The 23,628-nt window shown below is 46.6% G+C and overlaps 1 protein-coding gene and 1 long non-coding RNA gene across 3 annotated transcripts in view; one reads left to right on the top strand and one right to left on the bottom strand.

Annotated features, from left to right (window-relative positions):
- Positions 1 to 1,985: 1,985 nt before the first annotated feature.
- Positions 1,986 to 23,628, top strand: part of BCAR3 (BCAR3 adaptor protein, NSP family member) — a 156,163-nt gene continuing 134,520 nt past the window's right edge. The window contains exon 1 of one of the 2 annotated variants that reach the window (XM_072834564.1): positions 1,986 to 2,092. The gene's annotated coding sequence lies outside the window, so the exon portion shown is untranslated. Of the gene's footprint in view, positions 2,093 to 22,797; positions 22,953 to 23,628 lie in introns of those variants that run through there. The other variant, XM_072834566.1, reaches the window with a different exon arrangement.
- LOC140637977 (uncharacterized) lies at positions 13,388 to 15,311 on the bottom strand. Its single transcript, XR_012035092.1, has 3 exons — positions 15,280 to 15,311; positions 15,017 to 15,197; positions 13,388 to 13,597 (listed from the first exon to the last, which is right to left on the bottom strand). It is a non-coding gene; the product is annotated as an uncharacterized lncRNA (long non-coding RNA).

The following is a 23,628-nucleotide window of genomic DNA, read 5'->3' as shown; positions in this document are numbered from 1 at the left end:
ACGTGTATGGGAGGCAGGGAGGCTGGGAGGTGGAAGGTTTCCTGGAGAAAAGCTCACCAGAACAGTATGCACGTCAAAAACAAACCAGTGTCAAGAGAGACATCTGGAAGAACTGAAAGAAGGCCAGGATGTCTGGAACTGAGTGGTATATATATATATATATATATATAGAAAGAAAAGTTTGTTTCCTGGAAAAAATCACATGATAGTTTAGTCATGTGGAATAGTTCTACTTCCTTAAAATGAGCTTGTTCTATAGACTTTAACACATAAAGTTCAGTGATATTTTAATAATAAATTTACAGCTCAGATATTCTGCTAAATTTATGTAAAACATACCTAAAGCTCAAGTGTTTCAAAAATTAAATGCTAAGCCCAAAAATGTGTATTAGACTGAAAGGCTATTTCCGTGCAAGCTGATGCACCCCTATTTCCCTATTTTAGGACCAAGGGTCTCATTTCCCCAGATCCTAGGAGTGGTGGCTTCTCCCAGACATTGCTTGCCTCTGAAGAGAACTACCTTCCCACGGGGTCCCCCACATCCATGACTGGTTAATACAGGTGCTGCAGTCTGGCTCCCTGGCGTCAGTGGTAGACAGTTCTAAAAGGCCGTGCCAGCGTCAGGGCTCCTGGATAGGCTGAGGCCTCTGTGACAACCACCTCTCAGTTTCTCTCTCCCCCTGTCCAATCCCACCTCTCTTATAACCCTGCAGGCATCATTTCTGAGAGAATTCTCCAATAAACTACCTGTATGCAAATCTCTGCTTTTGAAGCTGTTTTTTGGGGAAGTTGACCTATAACAGATCTATACCATTGGTTAGATAGGGCTGCTAATGCAAATTACCATAAACTGAGTGGCTTAAAACAGTAGAAATTTATTCTCTCTCATTTCTGGAGGCCAGAAGTTCACAATCTAGGTGTCAGCAGGGCCACACTCCCTACAGAGGCTCTTGGGGAGAATCTTTTCTTTTGTTTCTGGTGGCTGCCTGACTCCAGTCTCTACCTCTGTCTTCACATGCCTATCTACCCATGTCTATTTAGCTCTTTTCTCCTCTTCTAAGGACTTAGCATTGGTTTCAGGGCCCACACTAATCCAGGATAGGCACCTCTTGAGATCCATAACTTAATTACATCTACCAAGACCCTTTTTCCAAATAATGATAGTATCTAAAGGTTCTGGGTGGGCACAACTTTTGGGAGACCACACTCAAACCACTACACACACTCAAATATTAAAAATGTTATACCCTAGGATGGGAACTTATCTATAGATTATTTAAATTTTCTTCTTTGTACTTTTTTATTTCAAATTTTGTACAGTGAATGTGTATTACTTTTGCAAGAGTAATTGTTTCTTAAGTTGGTAGTTTGACCTAGAGTGTACAGTCTGAATTAAAATGTATCTGCTCTCTGAATAGAGGGTAAGAGTTGGTGACCACAGATATGCTGAAATACTGTCCCATTATAAAACTCTTAGACTCTGAATTCTTTTTTTTTTTAAGATTTATTTATTTGAGGGAGAGAGAGAGCACATGAGCAAGGGGGAAGAGCAGAGGGAGAAAATCTCTAGCTGCCTCCCCACTGAGCCAATGCAAGGCTTGATCTCACATCCCTTAAGATCATAACTTGAGTCAAAATCATGAGTCAGGGGCACCTGGGTGGCTCAGATGGTTGAACATCTGCCTTTGGCTCAGGTTGTGGTCTCCGGGTCCTGGGATCGAGCCCCACATGGGGCTCCCAGCTCAGCGGGGAGTCTGCTTCTCCTTCTCTCTCTGCCTCCTGGCCCCACTCGTGTGCTCTCTCTCTCTCTCTCAAATGAATAAATAAAAATCTTAAAAAAAAAAATTGTGAGTCGGATGCCTGGCCGACCATGCTACTCAGGTGCCCCTAGATCCTGAATTCTTAAATGAAGTATAATTTTGAAGACATTGCTAGGCTTACAGGAAGTATGGTGACTAAGTTCTCTTCCAACCTTTTCTCCCCAGAATATGGAAGATGAATCCAAAATTGCATCCAGGAGTAAAAGTCGACCTGTGAATAAGTGTCAATATGGGAGCCAGTCTGGGCATGGGAGCCTTGGTCCAGTAGCAAGGTAAGATGGCCACATTGAACCCAAGAAACTCTTAAGGGGCTTAAATGGTCCCAGATTAATAGCATCACTCTGAATCTAGACAGAAACAAATACAAATTATCTACTTGCCTCATCCCCCAAAATAAATTCTTAACAGATTGAAGAATTAAATGTAAAAGCAAAACTTTAAAACTTTTAGAAAAAATACTGGAGAATCTATTTATGAGTTCTGGGGGGGAAAGCATCCTTAAATAAGACATAGTACTAATCCTAAAAGAAAAGATTAATGAATGAAACTACATTAAAATTATTATACCATAGGGACACATGGATGGCTCAGTGGTTGAGAGTCTGCCTTTGGCTCCAGGGGTGATCCTGGGGTTCTAGGATTGAGTCCCACATCAGGCTCCCCAGAGGGAGTCTGCTTCTCCCTCTGTCTGTGTCTCTGCCTCTTTCTCTCTCTGTGTCTCATGAATAAATAAATAAAATCTTTAAAAAAATAAAATTATTACACCATAAAGAAAATTAAAAGACAAACTCCAAACTGGGAGAAATGCATATAATCACAAAGGATTGGTTTCCAGAATATATAAAGGATTCCTATAAGTCTAAAAGAAAAAGACAAACAATCCAAGGGGTTAAATGAGCAAGAGACAAAACAGGCATTTCACACACAGAGAAAAAAAAAAAAAAAACCCACACAAATGTTTGGTAAACACATGGGAAGATTCTCAGCTTCATCAACAAAGGAAATACAGGGCAGGCCGGGCCATTTTAAGAGCATCACAGGCCCAACTTATGCTTATTTTTGGAGGCTTCATCTAATATTTCACATACCATAATGCAACCATATCCCACATTCAGCCCATTTACTCAATATGTATTTTTTGAGTACCTACCAGGTGCCAGGAAATGTTCTGTGCACTTGGAACATATTGGTGAACAATATTCACCAATATTGGTGAACAAGTGTGGTTAAAGTCTCTACGCTCATGGAGCTTACATCAGGTGGGACGTAGATAGCAAGCATGAACAGGTAGCTATATGTTGTAGTGTTGCTAGGAGGCAATGAGTGTCATGGGATAGAGAGGAACAGTCATGTGGGGGGAGAAGAGGGTGGTAGGATAGAAAGCTGGGGGCTGGTATTTAAACAAGGTAGGTCTCATAGTGTCTCCCTTGCTCGTCAGTTCCCTTGAGCCCTTCAGGATGTTGCTTTCTGGGGTATTGGCTAATAGCAGCTTGGAGGGCTTGCTCCTCTCAGAGATATTTGCAGGTGGGATGTGGGGAGACATTCTTGAGAACACCTCCAGCCCCAGCAGGAGGTACCCTCCAGTACAGAAGGCAGGTCAGGGGTAGAAGAGACACTCCAGTGGAGTATGTGAGGCAGAGGGGACCTTCTATCTCTTTTCTGCCATCCTCTCCTACAGCTCATCCCAGAATAGGGGCCACCTCTCAAAAAATCCATTAGGAAAAACTTTTCAGAGGAGAGTGTCCATCCTCTGCCACTGGAGCTGGGGGGCAGGAGGGGCTTTGGGGTTGCTCATACTGGATAACCAATTATGTAGATGCAGCCTCACCATGCCAGCAGGAAGCATGAAATGTGATGGCTTGATGCTCCTTCTTGGACAAGGAAGAATTGAAGGCAGCTCTCTGAATTCTGCAGGCTCTGCTTACAGGTACAAGTTGGATGGGGGTCTATCTCCTGGGAGTTTCTAAATAATCCAACAAACAAGGTCTCCCGCAGGTATATTGGCCTGTAGTTAGTGTTGGCCAAGTGGAAGCAGCCTAGAAGGTGCTATTGGCCAGTAATGGACACAGACCTCAGAAGACCACTTACGATGAGACCGTTGGGATGACAATTCTTTCCTGTAGGCCCCCAGCCATCAGCAGCTGGCATCTTTACTCAAGGGGCCCCCTACTCTCCTTTCTAGGGCTTCTCTTATGTCTCACTTTGCCTGATATCCCCAAGCACTGTCCGAGCCCCAATGGGATCAATCTCTCGCCCTTGTTAATCATTTTATTGCCACCCAATTGGTTTGCCCAAAGCCCCTTTTGCCCTGGACAGAGAGCCGGCCCTTTTTTCTAGGTCTGCAGGGACAGAGGCCCTGCCGTGAAGTCCCCAGAGGGAGGTAGCCAAGTGGCTTCTTTTTCACACTGGAATGCAACTTCCCTTTCCAATTAGAGACCACACAGGATGAAAAATGTGAGCAAGGCAGCCTTTCCAGCATGAAAACCCACCAGCCTTTACCAGGAAGAGCAATCGGGGGGCCTGCCTTCCAGTCCCACCTGTTTAAAACTCCCAGCCTCCTTCACTGGCTATCATGTAGGCCTCATTTTCCTTTACCTACCCCCAGTCCAAAATTGAGATTCTATCTCTGGGACAGGTTGTTTCTCTGGGCATGTCCAGTCCCCACAGTCCACCTCCCAAGGCTTGTTTTCTTTTGGCTTGTGTGGCAGAGAAAGATGTCTCAGGCTTTTGAGACAAAAATAAAATTCAAACAAACTAAAACCAAGCAGGAAATCCACATCCTTTGTTAAAGATAGGCGCTCCTCCCTGGGACCCTGGGCAGGAGGTTAACGAAAGGCCCGCGAAGGCCTGAAAGGAACAAAGGTCTCAGCTACAACAGTGGAGCCATATGCATTCCTGATCCCAGGGCAGGGACCAGGGGCCACCCCACACATCACTTCCTGGCCATGCCGAGGGCCCGGGCCCAGTGGCCTTCCCCTACGGGAATGGAGAAGGTCTGTCACCACCTGAGGTGTCCCTTCACCTCCCTCTTGATGGGGCAGCTGGGCTATGTTTTTCTATTTCCATTCTCCCTGCAAGGTCAACTTTCCAGGCAAATATCTAGCACTCTGCTGAGAGCATCATGTTTCCAGAAGCCCCTTGTTCCCAGGGCCAAGTGAGTGTTCGGTGGGAAACTGTGTTTTTCCAGTCACACGTCGGGGCTGCCCCTGGTCCTGGGGTCTGTTGGTTTCTCTCTTCCCTGCCTCCTGAGATCTTGCCTGGGAGCTTAAAGATGTGCCCAGAGCCTCCTATGGCGGCTGCCTCTTTGTTCCTTGGGCAGTGACCTTTATTGACATAATCTCAAACCCCGCCCCCCAGCCTCTTGAATCCCCCATTCTTTCCCTCTTTCTGGTTGGAGTGAAGGATTTTACTCTCAGGGGCCTAATCCTGTCGCTCTCTCGTGTGTGACTAATTCTCCCCCTCCCCCTCGGCTCCTGGCAAAGACGAAGAGGCCTATTTGCCAGACTAGGGGGTCTGCGCCCCTTGTCGGCAATCAAAGCACAGACACATTCCTCTGGGTGATTTCCTGCCCTGAAAATCCAACCCTGGAACACAGGCCTCCTCTGTTCCCTCCTGGTCACCAGGCACTGGGACCCGAACTTGGGGAGGGGGTGGTGGTGGTAGGATTTATGATATAGAAAGTAGTAAGTCACCCTTCCAATCTGCCAGTGTCTAGTGTGAAAGCAAGTTGTATTGTTGTTCAGACAATATGACTCCCTGGAAAAGAAATAGTGTCCCCCTGAGAGCCGAATGGTTCTCCGGTGGCCACCCATGGCGGAGGCTGCGTGAAGGTAACCCAGCAAAGGATGGAGGCTTCCTATCCTCAAAGCACCCCACACACCCCAGCGAGTCGGCTTCAGCTGCCTGATTTCTGAAGTTAAAAAGCACATAATTATGGTATTGTTTGGCTGCCAAGAATTCTGGGTTAATCTCAGTTTTATTTTGACTGCTACCTAAAATAGCTTGTCCCCGAGGACAGCAGCAAAGGCCAGGAGGCCAGAAAAAAGAAAGGCAGGCCCGAGATCTAAGCTGGCCCTCATTTGGGGTCCCAAACTAGGGTGGCTCATGAGTCCATGGGATCAGGCCCTTGGAGCCAAGGTCACCCCGTACCCCCATCCACTAGAGAGCTTTTCCTTCAACACACTGGCCTAGGGCTGTCCTCTCCCTCACGGAAACAGCAGTCACAGCCAGTCCCCAGCGCGTTCTCTGTTCCCGCACACATTTGGGGTAGTCCCTGAAAGGGCTTAGAGTTCTGCTTCTGTGATCCAAGGAAAACAGGACAAATACTAAGAGCTGACATCCGGAGCGCTCGTTACCCGGCAGACTCGGGTCTAAGTGCTCCCCTATGCAGGAACTCCTTCCATCCCCATAAATCCTTGTGGTGGGTCCTTTTGCTATCTTCTAACACGCTCAGACCCACACAGCTGGTAGGTGGTAGAGGCGGTACTGGTACCCAAGGAATCCTTGTTCCAAGGACGGCCCCCTCCCTGCTTTACCACGCTCCATTCTCAGAAGCTGAGTGATCACTGGACTCAAAAGTTCGGAAAGAACAGCTGCTGTTGGGGGAGAGATGCATTCAGTTCCTCGGTGGAGGCCACCAGAAGAACGGGCCCAGTGAGTGGGGTTTCTCCTCCTCAGAGCACATAGGGAAGCTTCGCCTTAGGTATTCTCCATCACCCTCAGATCAACACTTACTGAGGGACCACTTTGTTCTGAAGGTCTCTGACCCACTGGGCTGTAGATTTCTACCCAAATCTCAGTGCTGTTAAAAGGAGAATCACAATAGGAGGCCATGTGTGCCCTTATAGAGGAATGCTTCCTGTGTGTAGTCAAGGAGGGCTCCTCGGGGGAGGGGACTTTTAGGATTCTGAGCCAAAGGCCCTGGGCTCCAGTCTGAAGGGCATGGCCGGAACTGAGTAACCACCCCCCTTCCCCTCATGCTGGCCCCCACTGTACTGACTTCAGAGGAGCCTCCTCTACCCTTCCTTCCTGCCCCACCTACATGCCTATGAAATTTTTCCAGCCTGAGGCATCTTTGAACTTCTAAGGCTTCCCAAGCTGCCAGTCCAGCTACTGCCAGGGGCTGCTATCTGTGTACGCTAACCACGGCTTAGCATGGCCTCCGCCAGCAGCGCCCATGGAGTTGGCTCAGGCTCTTCGCAGCTGCTCAGCACCCTGATGCAGGCATGTGGCAGGGCGGGCAGGCACCCCAAGAGTCCAGGGGCAGGCACAGAGCACTTGGGTTCATTTTTTTTCTTCTCCTAGGTAAGAAAAGGCTCCCAGGACCAGTGATGTGGCATCAAGTAGGGGTGTGTTTCTTTTGTTCCTCAGAATGTTCTCTTTCTACCTTGTCTTGCTGTTGTTCATTTCTTTTAATATAAGTGATTCTGAGTTCCTCTCATTGGAAAACAAAAGCAGAAACAACCAAAGGCAGGTAGAAGTTTTATGATCTTTGCCTATGAGTGGCAGGAGCGACTCCCTTAGTGACTTTGGTTCTCTATCAGGCACTGTGGCCGAGGGAGGGGACCGGGGGCCTAAAGGCACTGCCCTCCAGGGAAGGCAGGCATGGTTGAAGGGGGTTCATTATGAATAACAGAAGACTGGGACGCCCGGGTGGCTCAGCGGTTGAGCATCCGCCTTTGGCCCAGGTCGTAATCCTGGAGTCCCGGGATCGAATCCCATATCGGGCTCCTTGCATGGAGCCTGCTTCTCCCTCTGCCTGTGTCTCTATTTCTCTGCCTCTCTTTCTCTGTCTCTCATGAATAAATAAATAAAATCTTAAAAAAAAAAAAATGAATAACAGAAGACACTCCTTTTACCCCACCACTCAGAAATCCCAAAGGTTCGAAAAGCTCTGTACCAGGATGAAGGATGAAGGCCAAGTATATATTTCTTATTATAACACAGTATCACAGGAGATCTTTCCTCCCAGGGGGACAAGGGCTCACAGATAAAGAGATGTAGCTTTTTTTTTTTTTTTTAAGATTTTATTTATTCATTCATGAGAGAGAGAGAGAGAGAGAGAGAGAGAGAGGCAGAGACATAGGCAGAGGGAGAAGCAGGAGCTCAGTGTGGGACTCAATCTTGGGACCCTGGGATCGCAACCTGAGCCAAAGGCAGATGCTCATGCAGATGCTCAAACACAGCCACCCAGGTGCCCCAAGATGTGGCTTTTATACATAAGCTGACTATCACAGTGCCTGGTATCTAGTGGGCTTACCAAAACAAGAAGAGCTGTTATCATTATTTAGTATTTGGGGAATGAATGAGTCATTTGAAGGGTGGAGTGAATGGCAGAGGGTGTGGGTAGATGAGAGAGAAAAGATAGTGAGGGAGGCAGCCTCCAGTGATCCCACCCCTGGTATTCCCCTTGGGTAGCCCTCTCCTCTGTTGTTCCACAGTTGATCTGTGTGGACCAATAGAATACAGCCTTGCTGCAAGTGGGCCTACGGAGGCTCACGTGGTGAAGAGCTGAAGCCTCCAGCCAAGAGCCATTAAAGAACCAAAGGTTTGCCAGCTGCCACATGAGTGAGCTTGGAAGCAAGCCTTCCCACCCCAGTCAAACCTTCCCATGTCTGCAGCCCCTGCCAACATCTTGACCCCAACCTTATGGGAGACCTTGAGCCAGAACCACCCAGCTGAGCCCCTTCCCAGCTGTGACCTTCAGAAACCATACAAAATAATAAAAGTTTGTTTTAAGCTGCTATGTTTTTTTTTTAATTTTTTTTAAATTTATTTATGATAGTCATACAGAGAGAGAGAGAGAGAGAGAGAGAGGCAGAGACACAGGCAGAGGGAGAAGCAGGCTCCATGCACCGGGAGCCTGACATGGGATTCGATCCCGGGTCTCCAGGATCACGCCCTGGGCCAAAGGCAGGCGCCAAACCGCTGCGCCACCCAGGGATCCCTAAGCTGCTATGTTTTATTGTGACTTGTTGCACAGTAATAGAGAATTAATACAGGCAGTGTGGTGGAAGCTACTGGTGCCCCTTGGCCTATGTGCAGAGTACCCTCAGCTTTGGTCATCTCCCTTAAATGCTGTATTGATTAGCTGTTGCTACATAGCAGACCGCCCCCAATTTAGCAGTATAAAGTAACAACAGCTCTTTAGTTTATGGTTGTGAGCTCAGCAACTTAGGGTGAGTGGTCCTTCTGGGCTAGGCTGGGCTGGGCTCAATAGGGCATGTGTCCGTAGTGAGCTGGCAAGTTGACTGGGGGCTGGTTGACCCGAAAGTGCTGAGCTAGGTGATTCATCTCTGCTCCCTGTGGTCTCTCAGCCTTTAGCAACCTAGTGTGGTCTCATTCACACGGTGGCAGCACGGTTCGAATTGTGTAGAGCAGATGCTGTAAGGTCTTTGGGGACCTAGGCCAAGAGTTCTCACGACTCTGCAAGCTTTGTATGCTATTTGCCGAAAGGCAAATCTAAATTCGAGTAGAGAAGTAGAATCCACCTCTTGATGGAAAGAGCTGCAAGGCACGGCAGACGTTTTTATGATCTGTCCAGACCCTCTGTAGTTTCTACCTCAAGCACCTGCACCTCCCTGCCTGGGTGTTCTTTGGTCTTGAGAGTGTATTCAGCCCTTAAATGAGGCTGATGAGAAGGGCCACAGAGGCAACGCTCTCAGGTCAACCTACAACCGTGAGAAAGGAAGCTGGTGAACAAATCTCCCAGGATCCTTGCCCTGGTCATAGAATTCTAAGGTGTGTCTACCCAGTCTCTCAGAGGGACCCTGGGGATTGAACCCATAGTATCCCAAGCAGTCAACATCTCCTCATGCACCCCTTATCAGCACCCCTTCCTTCCTTGTCTCTCATGCCCCCACCACCTTCCCAGGCTTTGGGGATGGCTTCCCTGTAGCAATCGCATACTTGAACCCACACCCTTATGGAAGGGCCTGCCTCTGGGGGATCCTACTCTAAGATGGGTAGGCAGGAGTTAGATCACCCCTGGTGTCACAGGCTACCCTAACAAATTTGAACTTACTCTGTGAACTAATACCATTTCACTGACTACCCCTGCCCCCCAGACCAGTGCTCTTAAGTTAGTTCTACATTGTTTCAAGCTCTGGGTGTAAAACTATGTAGAACTTTAAAAAAACCTTTCCTCATTTATCTTTGAGTAAGTAATATACACACTTCAAAATTAGAAAACCACAAAAGGTCAAATCTATTTTTATAGCCATTTTCATTACCAAAGGAGCATGTAAATGGCTATTGTTTCCAGAGTGTTTTAAGCCAGGGTAGGGTCTGACTCCTGGCCCTTCCCCCTCCAGCAGCCTGAAAGGGGGTGGGGGGGCTCTTTCTACATCCCCCTGCCTGCAGACTTCTGCTTAAAGTAAAGCAGTTGTCCAGCTGCAGAAGGATGCTGACATTCTGGGCCCAAAGGAAACGGGGCAGTGTTGGCAGACGTCAACATCCTTGGCGGATGCCATCTTTCCTTCCTCAGGACAGATAATTGTCAGTTGACCAAGCTCTACCCAAATGCATTCATGTTTGCTCCTTGTTCTTTTTTTTTTTTTTTTTTTGCTCCTTGTTCTGACAGAAATTTTAAAAGTGCACCACTAAGGCCGAGCCTGCAGCTTTTATCTGCTAGCTGGGGAGGGGAAGAGATAGTGATTCCTGACACCCCAGGTCTTTCAATGTCTCCCAAAGAGCTTCCATCTGTCCACAATGTGGGAGAAGTACAATCCAGTTAATTGCCCTGATTGGACCAAACCATCGCATTTATTTAAATCAATCAAGCCGGGTAATAGTTTTTGAGTGTCTGCTGTGGGCCAGCTCTGGCCTCAGCCCTCTGAGGTATTTAAGTCACAGTGAGCCAGCTCAGGCCCTCAGGGAGGACTGGTGAGGCGGCAGGTCTGCTGGCTCTGAAACCAAGCAGGTGTTTGGAGAACACAGCAGGCCCCAGCCCCCACCAGCTGAGGAGATCTTGGGCAACTTGGCTTCTCTCCAGAGCCTCCATTTCCTCACCTTTAAAATGATCCCCCTGTTGCACCGGGGTCCGTGGAAATCCCAAAGATAGTGCTTTGTTTCCTTCCCTTTTCCCTTGAGGAACTTAGAACCTAGCCAAGAAAAGAAGACACAGGTGAAAGGATAAGCTATCTCTGAGAGATCATCAACAGTTCAAAATAAAACAAAGAGAAAAGAAAATAAAGGAAAAGAAGTCAAGAGAGATACACACAGGGGTGATGAATTGACAAAGGTATTAGTCTGCAAGGGCGGCCTTGACAGTGTACCTCAGACTGGGTGGCTTCAACAACGGAAATGAACTTTTCTCACGGTTCTGGAGACTGGGAATCCAAGAGTAGAGCATCAGCAGGGTTGGTTTCGTCTGAGGTCTCTCTTCTTGGTTTGTACGTGGCTGTCTTCTCCCTGTGTCTGTATCTTTATTTTTCCCACTTACAAGGACACCAGTCATACTGGGTGAAGGCTCACTTGTATGGCTTCATTTTACCTTAATTACATCTTTAAAGGCCTTATCTCCATGGGGCGCCTGGGTGGCTCCAGTCAGTTAAGCATCTGCCTTTGGCTCAGGTCATGATCCCAGGGTCCTGGGATAGAGTCCCGCATGGGGCTCCCTGCCCAGTGGGGAGTCTGCTTCTCCCTCTGTCCTTACCCCTGCTTGTGCTCACTCTCCATCTAATAAATAAACAAGATCTTTTTAAAAAAAAGATTTTAAAATGTATTTTAGAGAGATAGAGCATGTAAAGGGGCAGAGGGGCAGAGGGGAGGGAGGAAGGAGAATATCAAGCAGACTCCCCACTGAGCATGGAGCCTAATGCAGAATTTGATCTCAGGACCCTGCGGTCTTTTTTTTTTTTTTTTTTTTAAAGATTTTATTTATTTATTTGAGAGACAGAAGAGAGATCACAGAAGGAGAGGGAGACGCAGACTCCCCATGGAGTGCAGAGCCTGCCATGGGGCCTAATCCCAGGACCCTGAGACCATGACCTGAGCCAAAGGCAGATGCTTAACTGACTAAGTCACCCAGTACCCTTCATACTTTTATGAACTTCTATCACATCTAATTTTGACTCCATTCCCAGTCTGCCTTTTTGACTCAAGACCAGAATGTGTTCTTGAAAAAAGCCTTTTTTTAATACGAAAGCCACCCATTCTGCCTTTTTATCATCTCTATATAATCGACTCAGGGTGCCTTTTATAAGGTCCGGTGACAAAAACTGTATAGAATATATATTCCTTTTTTTTTTTTTTTTTAAGATTTTATATATTTACTTGAGAGAAAGAGAGCAAGCTAGAGAGAGCACTAGCAGGGAGCAGGGGCAGAGGGAGAGGGAAAAGCAGGCTCTCCGCTGAGCAGGAAGCCTGACCCAGGGCTGATCCCAGGACCCTGGGATTATGAACTGAGCCGAAGGCAGCTGCTTAATGGACTGAGCCACCCAGGCACCCCTATTCTTTTATTTATTTATTTATTTATTTATTTATTTATTTATTTATTTATTTAACCACTCATTCAACAAATACTAATTGCATGCCTACTATGTGCCAGCCACTGCAATTCTGTATTGGGTTAAGACTGAATATAACTACAAACCAGAAATGGCTTCTTGTTCTTCCCTTCCTGATGCTCTCTCCTGCTCAACTTCTAGAGCAAACATTATGTTTGCTGTTATAAGCTGATCTGTGTTCCCCTCAAATTCAGGTATCAATGTTCTAATTCTCAGGACCTCAGAATGTGACTATATTTGGAGACAGGGCCTTTTTCTTTTTTTTTCTTTTTTTTTTTTTTAAATTTTTATTTATTTATGATAGTCAGAGAGAGAGAGGCAGAGACACAGGCAGAGGGAGAAGCAGGCTCCATGCACCGGGAGCCCGATGTGGGATTCGATCCCGGGTCTCCAGGATCGCGCCCTGGGCCAAAGGCAGGCACCAAACCGCTGCGCCACCCAGGGATCCCGTGGGCCTTTTTCTTTTAAGATTTTATTTATTTATTAGAGAGAGAGCAAGCATGAGCAGGGGTAAGAACAGGAAGAAGCAGACACCCCTCTGGGCAGGGATCCCAGGACTCTGGGATCATGACCTGAGCTGAAAAAAAACAAGTTCATAAAACTATGAAAGTCATGGATGTGACTATTATAATCTTGAAATCTTCACCAAATATTGTGTTATTAGAAGTAGATGAGGTTTTAGGATACACGCACAAAAAGAAAGAAAAGAAAAAACAAGGTCCTATTTGTGACTAGTACACTTAGAGAATTTTTTATTCCTTAAGACACTAGAAACTGAACATATAATCAAGTAGGGAGGGAGTCCATGAATTCATGGGAGATTGACCTCAGCACCAGTTGCTTCAGATTCCTTTGGGATTTTTGACTCCCGTTGGAGACAGACTGCTGGTTGGGTGGATCATGAATCTAACCAAGTATCACATTTCTGTGGTTATATATTCCTTCAGGGAACATTTAATAGCACCCACTATGTGCCAGGCAGTGCTCTAGGGAGTGAGGATATTGCAGTCAATATGTCCTTGCCCTCGAGGGCTTCCACTCTAGAGGGAAAAGCAGGTATGTGAAAAGATAAATTGCAGTTTATTGAGGTCTCATAATAAAACTACAATTAAAATGCTTTATAGGGGATCTCTGGTTGGCTCAGCGGTTTGGCGCCTGCCTTTGGCCCAGGGTGCGATCTTGGAGTCCCGGGATCGAGTCCCGCGTCGGGCTCCCGGCATGGAGCCTGCTTCTCCCTCCTCCTGTGTCTCTGCCTCTCTCTCTCTATGTCTATCATAAATAAATAAAAATAAATAAATCGTTAATAAAATAAAATGCTTTATAACCCCAAAATTCTGTGATAATAAATAGACAATCTGTTCATTAAAGGGACTTGACAGTATTTGATAGATGATAGATAGATAGATAGATAGATAGATAGATAGATAGATAGATAAAAGATACCTGGTAGGAGATACTAAGAGCAGGAACACAATGCTATATGTCCTTTGGGTTACTGGCATAAAACCTACTTATTTTTGAAACTAAAAAGAATTTGAATCTGTAAGTTATTTGTCTTTCTCTTTTTTTATCCCCCTTCCCCACCTGTACTTTATTTTTCTTTTTAGATTTTCACTTATTTGAGAGAGAGAGAATGCATGTATGCACATGCACAAGAGTGGATGAGCAGGGGGTAGAGGAAGAGGAGAGAGAGAGAATCCCTATAGCTGACTCTGCACTGAGCACTGAGCATGACCCGAGGTTTGATCCCACAACCTTGAGATCATGACCCAAGCCGAGACCAAGATTCAGACACCCAGATGCGCAACCAACTGACCCACCCAGGTGCCACCCCCACCTGCATTTTAGAACTTTCTGTAAGTCAGAAAATGTTTGTGGGTGGATAGAAGGATAGTTAGATGAATAAATGAATAAAAGAATGAATTTTTTGCTTCTAGAAGCTGGGCAGATTCTCCCAATAGAAATTTGTTCATCATTGAAGCCTCATGATCATCAAATTCATCAAGCAACCATTTCTGAGGTCTCTGTGTGTACAAGTCCTGGAAGCTGTTTTGATTCAATACAAAAAGTGGCGTTTTGGGTTTCTGAGACCATTGCTTATGAGTTTTTAAATCTGCATTTCCAGAAATTCTATAGAGTGGAAAGCTCTATGGGATTGTAAATTGTAAGCCAAAGGTCATACTGATTTTAGCAGCAATACATTGAAGAAAGAAATCTTACTTCAGTGATTTCTCACTGGAATGAGTACATTTTAGTCTGCATGTTGCTCAGGAAGGCTGTCCCCCTGGAAAACCTCAACATAATTCCAAAGCCTGGCATTCTTGATGACCTCACCAGGAATTGGTGATTAGGAGGCCAAGGTCCAGGAAAGAATCTTGGACCAGGAATCTGGACATTATTAAATGATTTTTCCTTATGAGAAGCTTAGTGTTAGGTAAATATTCATGAGAAAATAGCTCTGCAGCTTCCTCAAGTTGCTTTTCTCCCCATGTACCCTTCCCCACCTCCACTTCCCATCCTCCCTCCAGTAGAAACTGCACAAAGATGAGACCATAGAGTTGTGTTGCCCAATAGCCATGTGTAGCTATTTAAATTAATTAAAATTCGATGAAATTTAAAATGCAATTTGTCAGTCATCCTGACCACATATCAAAAGTACTCAGAAAGCCACATGTGTCTAGTACCTACCATGATGGACAGTGCAGAGGACATTTCCATCATTACAGAAAGGGCAAGAACATGCTTGCCCTAAGGAAAAAAGGAAAGTGAGCTGCTGAGGGGGAAGGAAGTCACTTTGGAGAACTTCTAGACCAGCCATACAGAGAGGAGAAGGAACGTTCTAGCAGGAAGTTGCCTTTGGATGCTCAGCCTGGCAATAAGAGTATAAAGTGAGGGCAGGGGTATAAGCTTTGAGGCAAGAACCCAGCTTTAATCCTGGCCCCACTACCTACCAAGTGTGTGGCTGTGAGCGAGTTAGGTGAATTCTCTGAGTCTCACTCTCCTCGTCCGGGAAATGGTGGTGTCATAATAGTTCTTATGCCATTAGGTCTGATGTAAGAATTAACAAGACAGTGTCAAGTGCTAAGCATGCTGCCTAACATATGGAAAAAAGGTAAAAAATGTAAAGGGTGGGGGTAAGAAGGGAGAAAAAGGTGCAAAGAAAGAAAGGGGAGAACATGAGAAGACAGCCAACCTGGGAAGAAGAAATATGTAGAGGATTATTTTTTAAAGATTTTATTTATTTATTCATGAGACACACACACACACAGAGAGAGAGAGAGAGAGAGAGAGAGGGAGAAGTAGGCCCCATGCAGGGAGCCAGATATGGGACTCGATCCTGGAACTCCAGGATGATGTCCTGAGCCGAAGGCAGATGCTCAACCGCTGAGCCACCCAGGTGTCCCTATGTAGAGGATTTTTAAACAAACCTAAGCAGTGAGCACTTTTATGGTGACTGGAGGGCAAACAGAAGGACAGGGCAACAGAAGGCAACTGGGCTCCAGACCCCTGAGGGGCACAAGATGAAGACCCTCTGGCTCCAGGATGAGAACAGCTTGGCCTGGTGGTGGCAAAAATCACCTGTGATAGATGGTTGTCCTGCCCATCTGTGGTGCGGGGATTGCACTGCTGGTCAAGGAGTTGCTAATATATGGATGCCAGTGATTGTGCTCAAGGGACCTGGGCATGTGCAACAGATGTGGCCTTGCTGGGCCAGGCTAGAGAGACAGGGCCAGGGCAGAGGGGCCTGGGGTTGAGGTGATGTGGGGCATCAGGGTAAAGGGAAGGGGGTGACATTTATGCAGTACCTGCCTCTGTGTTGAGCACCCACACCTCCAATTGCACTGGAACCACGCAGTGGTTCTGAGGAAGGCATCCACATTTTGTGGAAGAAGAAACTGAGGCAGGGTGAAGGATTTGCCAAAGTCACACAGCTGCTAAATGACAGATTCAGGACCCAAGCCTGCACAGACCTCCTGTGGAAACCTTTAGGCTCTGGGGAAGGCAAAATGATGGTGATGTGCAGGGGGAGTTTGTTTTTTTTTAAAGATTTATTTACCCATTTATTCATGATAGACATAGAGAGAGAGGAGGGAGAAGCAGGCTCCATGCCGGGAGCCCGACACGGGGCTCAATCCCAGGATTTCAGGATTCCAGGATTCCAGGATTGCACCCTGGGCCAAAGGCAGGCGCTAAACCGCTGAGCCACCCAGGGATCCCCCTGCAGGGAGAGTTTGAAAGGAGTTGGCACTACATTTATTCATCACTACTGAAGCCCAATGCCCCGTCAGTGTTGTGGGGTCACAAACATGAATGAGATAGGTGCCCTGTCTTCACGGTGCTGCACAATGGCGAGGGAGACAAGCCAAAGGCAAAATAAAGACAACTAAAGATAAAACATCCAAACTCATTCATTTAAGAAATACTGTTTTTATCAAGTACCTTCAATGTGCCAGGCACTGCACTAGGCTCTGGGGATACTGTGGTGTGCTGTCATAAACTATTTATAAAAATGGCTATATTTCCTCCTTCCCATTCTTCATGGCTCTTTGTGGTGTGACTTTGCAGCTCCTCCCCCTAAGAGTTTGTGTCTGTTTCTCCACCTTTTGAACATGGGCTGGCCTTGTGACTTGTCTTGGCCAATAGGAAGGGATAGAAGTCCAAATCAAAGACTTGCACCCCTCATTCCTACTCTTGAATTCCTACCGCTGCCATGCAAAGATGCCCTGCCTAGCCTGCTGAATAATGAGAGACACAGGGCCCATTCACTTTCATGGTTCCAGCCAATGGCCAGCCACCCACCAGGCAGATGAATGAGGCCATCCTAGGCCCATCAGCCCCGGCTAACCCAATACCTGATGCCAGACACCTGAGAACTAATACATTGGCTGCTTTTTTAAGCCACCGAGTGCTTCATCAGTTTGTTTCATGGCAAAAGCTAACTGATGTATGAGCAAAAGTTCTCAAGATGCTTATGGTCAAAGAGGGGAGACAAACTTTAATAAAAAAATCCTACAAAAATATGTTAAGGGAAAGGAAGTGATAATGAAGTCAGCCTCCCCAGTAGCCCCCAGGCCCCCCACACACTGATATTCACACCACGTGTGGTCTTCTCTCACACTGCGCCAGGTTTGCCTGCTTGACCGGTAAGGTACGCCAGAAGGGATGATGGATCCTTTCTGAGATCAGGTTACAAAAGACTGCAGCTTATGTTTGGGGCTCCTTCCCTCTCTTTCTGATAATTAATTCTGGGAGAAGCCAGCTTGCAGGCCCTAAGGATAATGAGGCAGCCCATGTGAAGGCCATGTGACAAGGAACTCAGGTTTCCACCAATAGTCCAGGAGATACTGAGGCCTACAGACCACCAAGTAAGTGAGCTGGGAAGAGGATCCTCTGGCTCCAGGAGACAGAAACCCAGGCTAACAGCTCGAATGTAACCTCTTGAGAGACCCTGACCCGGAACCATCCTGCTAAGCTGCTCCCAGATTCCTGACCCAAAGAAACTATGAGATAGCAAATTTGTGTTATTTTAAGCTGGCAGGTTTGGGAATAATTTGTTACATAGCAACAGTTAAGTAACAAAAGGAGTTAATAGATAAAGGAGGGGAAAGAGGTGGAATGTTCCAGATAGAGGGACCAGCATGACCTAAGTTCCTATGGTAGGAGGAAATATAGCACATTTGAGAAACTGAAGGAAGACCAGTGTTGCAAGGGTTCAGAGAGCGAGCGTGGCATTGTGGGTCTTACTAAGAAATCAAATGATTAGAGGACCAGCCCTGGAGGCTCTAAGGAAGCCCAGGTTCTTAGATTAGTGGGAAGAAGGTAGCAACCCAGTCCTAAGGAATATTGTCCTGCTGTGGCCTTCGCCATGAATTGTAGCTATTAGAATTGGAAAATCCCTTTAGAGCTTGTCTTCAGTGGGGGCGGTTCCTCATCTCGCTGTGACACCTGCCCGGGGCCCCTGGAGGCCAGCGATGGCTGGAGATGATGCGGGCAGCAGAGTGGGGAGAGAGCGGGAAAAGGGTGTGAAAGAGAACAGTGGCAGGGAGGGCGAGGAGCCCGTGAAGGAAGAGGGGAGGTGCTAAAGAGAGAGAAGTGCAGTGTCGCTGGTGGGAGGAGGAAGAGGGAGTGGGAGGTGGGGGGCCACAGAGGAGCCTAGGAAGTCTACAGGATGGCACTTAGCCAGGGGGAGACCTAACCAGCGAGTAGGAGGCTCTTAAGAGACACTGCTGTCTGGAAAACCTGAAAAACTCAGGAATCTGTGAGTAGTGTCCAAGGACAGAAACAGACACTTGGATGAAACAGAGAGGTGGAAGTAGGACAGGAATGGGACTCGGGGACAGCTAGTGCTGCTGTGGAAAGCAGCCTCCGCTCAGGGATTTGAACTCCCCATGTGACCTGCAGAAGGGACCCTAATAGCCATCCTTTAGGCAAGAGTGCGGAGATTCAAAGTCTGAGTGCTGGAGATGTGATTGCACACACGCAGGCGCGCACACACACACACACACACACACCGGCAGAGCTCAGTGGGCCCTTCAGTCTCTGCAGGAGTTCTCTGATTAGCCCTGCTAGGGTATGTTCTCTCAGAATTAGTGACTTTGGGTTTTGGTTCTCCGTACTCAAAAGTACCTCTAGAGAGGCCAAGACGTGACAGATACCTGCACCAGCAGGGAGAAGGCTTCTCCTGCCCCAGCTATGCAGGCACAGCATAGCTACGCTTGCCTGGTTTCCCAGACTGAACCCTCCAGCAGGGGCAAAGACAGAAACGAGGGCTCAGGTGCAGGAGGGAGGCCACCTCTCGAGTCTCATCATCCACCCTTTTACCCCCTGTCCCACCAGGAATGGATTTATACTGCTTTGAAAGTACTGGGGCACCTAGATTTTTATTTCATTCCCTTGTGTATTTGGTCAAGCAAGCCTAAACTTTTTTGAGTAGCAAAAAGGGGTCAAAAAGTATGTGTTCTCCAAAACACTTTTGCAAAGGGAAAGCAAACAACAGAGCATTGAGTATATCTATTCATTTTGTGCATTGATTATAGAAAGTTAACATTTTTCTTATTTTAAAAAATATATATATTTGACATAGAGATGTGAGAGAATTATGTAATGTTCCATCAGGGTAGCAAATTCCATAGAGATTATGTGATAGGAGCAAAACTCTGGTCCTTACAGAGGAGGGTTGCCTTGATCAGATAAAGAATTTTTTTCCTCCAGTCGAAACTCCACAAATGAGAAATAGAATTGAAAAACACAACAGCTTTTGTATCTAAACTGACTTCTTGGGACTCCTGGGTGGCTCAGTAATTGAGTGTCTGCCTTCAACTCATGGTGTGATCCCAGGGTCCTGGGCTCGAGTCCTGCATCGGGCTCCCCACAGAGAATCTCCTTCTCCCTCTGCCTATGTCTCTGCTTCTCTCTCTCTCTATGTCTTGTGAATAAATAAATAAAATCTTAAAAAAAAAATAAACTGACTTCTTTTTTCTCTTTCTGTATCTAGTGTGGGATATATTCCCCTCCCTCCTTCTTGCCATTCCCTTTTTTTTTTTTTTAAGATTGATTGATTTCAGAGAGCAAGACGATGAGTAGAGGAAGGGGCAAAGGGAGAGGGAGAGAGAATCTCAAGCAGACTCCCTACTGGACATGGAGCTGGACATGGGGCTCGACACAGGACTCGATTCCAGGATCCCAGGATCATGACCTGAGCCGAAATCAAGAATCAGCTGCTCAACCGACTGAGCCACCCAGGCGCCCCGCTTCTTGCAGTTCTAAGGGAGAATTGAGAGGAGGGCTGCCTTTGAGCACTCAGCGCTGTCGATGCTAATCTGATGCCAGTAGTTGAAGACATCCTTGTCAGGGTGGCCTAGGCTAAGAGAGGGCTCTGTGTTCCAGGGACCCTTACAAACACCTGCACACAGCACAGCCCCCGCTCCACTGAAGCACACAGGACCTATCTGAAAACAAAGTGTGTGTCAGAATGTCAGTGCTTGCTCAGAACCACTTCTCGGGACAGATTCATTGGCTTCTCTTTCCCTTGAGTGTGCTTTGAACGGACTGCAGACTGGGAGGATGGGAAAGAAGGGGAAAGAAATGAGGCTGTAAATCAGTGTAGCCTCTCCGACTCTTGGGCTCAGAGAGCAAGTGAAGGGACGAAAGAGACACCCCCCTCCCCAGGAAGGCCTGCTGTTATCACATGCGCCAAGCAGTTGCCCATGGACACCCCCATGTTCCTTTCTTCTCTGTGGCTTTGAACCAAATGCTCTTGGAAGGGAAAAAACGCTGACTTCAGCTGGGTCCCCCAGCCCTCCCTTCTTGAAACACAATTAGGACTTTTTTCAGGTTATTGTGGCATGACTAGTGATTCTTTGCATTGCCTTCTTCAAATGTGCGATCAATTCTCCTCCTGATACAAAATCTGTGACCCCTGTTATAAGCCTGAAGCTTAGAAGTCGATCCTCAAAACATGAACAGAGAGCACCTGGGTATTCTAATCACTCTTGGTTCTTGCTGATAAAATGGCCTGCGGACCTCAGTCTGCCCATGCACTGAGCCCTGCGCTGGGAGGGGCCACAGCAACCCCAGGACCCCATTGGTTCTTTGGGAACAAAGGATTATTTGAATGATCCTTCCCATGCGGAGTGATTTGTCTGTAGGTGAGGAATATGAGACCTTACTGGTGGTAACATTTGGAAAGCCAGAAGGGAGAACTGAAACCAGTATCTGTAAGTCCAACGTTTCATTCAGCCAGCTGATTTCAGAATTTGCAACTAGTATGTTGTACTCCTTTCAAAGCTCTTCGCATCTTTTACGGGTAGCAGGATGCCAAGGAGAGAATTTATGGTCTAAAAATATGGAGATGAATAAGATCCTAACAACTTGCAAAGAAGCTGCGGTTGGATTTGGGAAGAGGGCATATGAAACTATTAGCGTTAACAAAACACCAGGCCAAACCAGATGAGGCACCTTGCAAGTGAGGTTAAAGTAGTTTGGGGGCTCACCCTAGTGCTTGCTCTCTGACACACTGAGGGTTCGATTTCATGTCCACCTCGTCCATCAGATATGTCTGGAGGTTTATTGTTTTGTAAGATCCTGGAGCAGAGTGAGAAGTGGTTTGGTGACAGAGTAGAAAGCCTGCTCATTACCGAAGGTCATGGTTCAGGAGGTGGTTCTTGACTCAGTCTTTTCTCCATTTGAGTCCTACACAACTGAGCAGTAAAAGGAGATGCTTATCTCCTTCCTTTATTTTAGCAGCCTGAAGTTCCATTTCCTTCTTGAAACCTCTGACTCAATGGTGGGAGGAACGCTCGCCCTGCCCCATCCTGTCTATGCATGCAACTGGCGTGACGCCCCCTGGCTCATCACCTTGCAAAGCACTCTCAGTTCACTGCTTTTACACATGGGTCATTTGCTTTTTGTTGTTTTACATATGTAGGTCACCTGTGGCCTCGGTAAGATTTAAATCTGGCTGTGTTGGTATGAATTAGCTGTTGACTATTTCCAGAAGCAAAACAGCATGTCATAGCCACATATGCGTATAATATTATTTTTTCTTTTTGATGATAACATTTGACTAACCATTGAAGTATGTGGCAGTGGTCATCTCTCAGCATCAGATCTGAATGATTTAGGCTCAAGACTGTTAGAAATAATATCATCACCATCATCGTTGTTATTTCAAAGAATGATCATTTAATTTGGATTATGCATATCTACATTTAAATAATTGTTACTGTACTTCATTATTGAGTAATTTGTATTGTTTTCTTATGGTTTTTTATTACCAAAGTAACACACAGAACACAGAAATTTTGGAGGACTGGAAAAATTCTTTCAGTGTATATTAATACATTTTTCAATGTACATAGATTTATTTTTTATTTTGTTATACTGTAGTTTGCTTTGGAGCTTATTGTTTCACAGAGGAATAGATCATGAATGTATTTCCATATCGCTACTCTTCTATAATTGAGATTTTAGTGGCTGTGCAGTATTCCATTATATGAATTTTATATAACCAGGTGCCCACCATTGGACATTTATCAGACACTGTTAGAAGCACTTACTATGAACCAGCATAGCTCTAAACTCATTTAACCCTCATGATGACCCTATGAATTGTTACTATCATCCCCATTTTAGATGAGGAACCTGAGGCGCAGAGAGGTTAAATTAATTTGTCCAAGGTTGCACCACTTTGTAAGTGGTGGCACCAGATTGAAACACAATTTAGCCCCACATCTGTGCCTCTAATCACCATACTTTGCTTGCCTCTCTTTCTGTCTACTGAAAAGCAAAGACCTTTCTCCACCTAGAAGGAAAGTTTGATTTACAGAAGACTGCTTTATAAAAAAGGGAACCACTATCCTGTGAGTCACTATTATTGAGAATTAAGTTGTCAGCTGTTCAGACAACAGACAAAGAAGCATCTGAGTGGAATGGGCAGCGTTAGCTCTGTAGCCCGGAAGGCAAGCCCGGGAGAGGCCACAGACCCAGGTCCAACCAGCCTGAGACCCATGTAGCTCAACCTGCGGCAGAACCAGCCTTGTCTGAGCTCCGGTAACTTCCTCACACTGAACCCAGAAGGCCTTTGCTGTGCATTCACCCACAGGAGCAGCGACATCTGCTCGAGGTAGGAAATGGCCAGCTGGCTGCTCTCAGCCCTGGAGCTCAGGGCAGTGCTGAGCCAGCGGAAGTGACCGGGGCTGTGGAATGGTGTTGATCCAGCCCACCAAGTGGCTTCTGGGGCAGTGCCTGGAGCTTTAGGAGAGTCCTTTGACTAACCCCCAGAGGCTCCAGGGGGTCATTTCCTAGGTAATTCTGGGTCCTTATTCATCATATCCTTGAGTCTGTGCTTTGGATGTGGCCACTTCCTTTCTTGTCCTTTCTGTTCTGTAATGATAACATGATGTCATAGCTAGTGATGCTGATCGTTCTGTTTTACTTATTTAGTTCTCCTGGTAGCACTTTGGGGTAGCCCAACAGCCAACAATAATTATCCTCATTTTTAAGGATGGAGCCAGGAAGCCACACAGAAGTTAGATCACCTGACATAAGGGAGAGGGTGTCAGGGCAGGGAACCCTGACTTGAACCTGCCCCCCCAGAACAGGCCACCACTCTCTGGGCTTCAGAAGGTGGCTGTGGCTAGAAAGGGACACACTAGGTGTGCCAGTTCCCTTAGTCCCATCACCTCTGAGAGGAAAAGATCTGAGGAAACAATGGGAATTTGGTAAGGGGGAATGTAAAGGCTTGAGGCGGTTACTAGTTGCATTTTAAGGGAGCCTAGGTGGCTCCGTGGGTTGAGCAT

The sequence above is a fragment of the Canis lupus genome, chromosome 8 (assembly GCF_048164855.1).
Source record: "Canis lupus baileyi chromosome 8, mCanLup2.hap1, whole genome shotgun sequence".
Taxonomy (NCBI): domain Eukaryota; kingdom Metazoa; phylum Chordata; class Mammalia; order Carnivora; family Canidae; genus Canis; species Canis lupus.
This window is presented reverse-complemented; position numbering and strand designations above follow the sequence as displayed.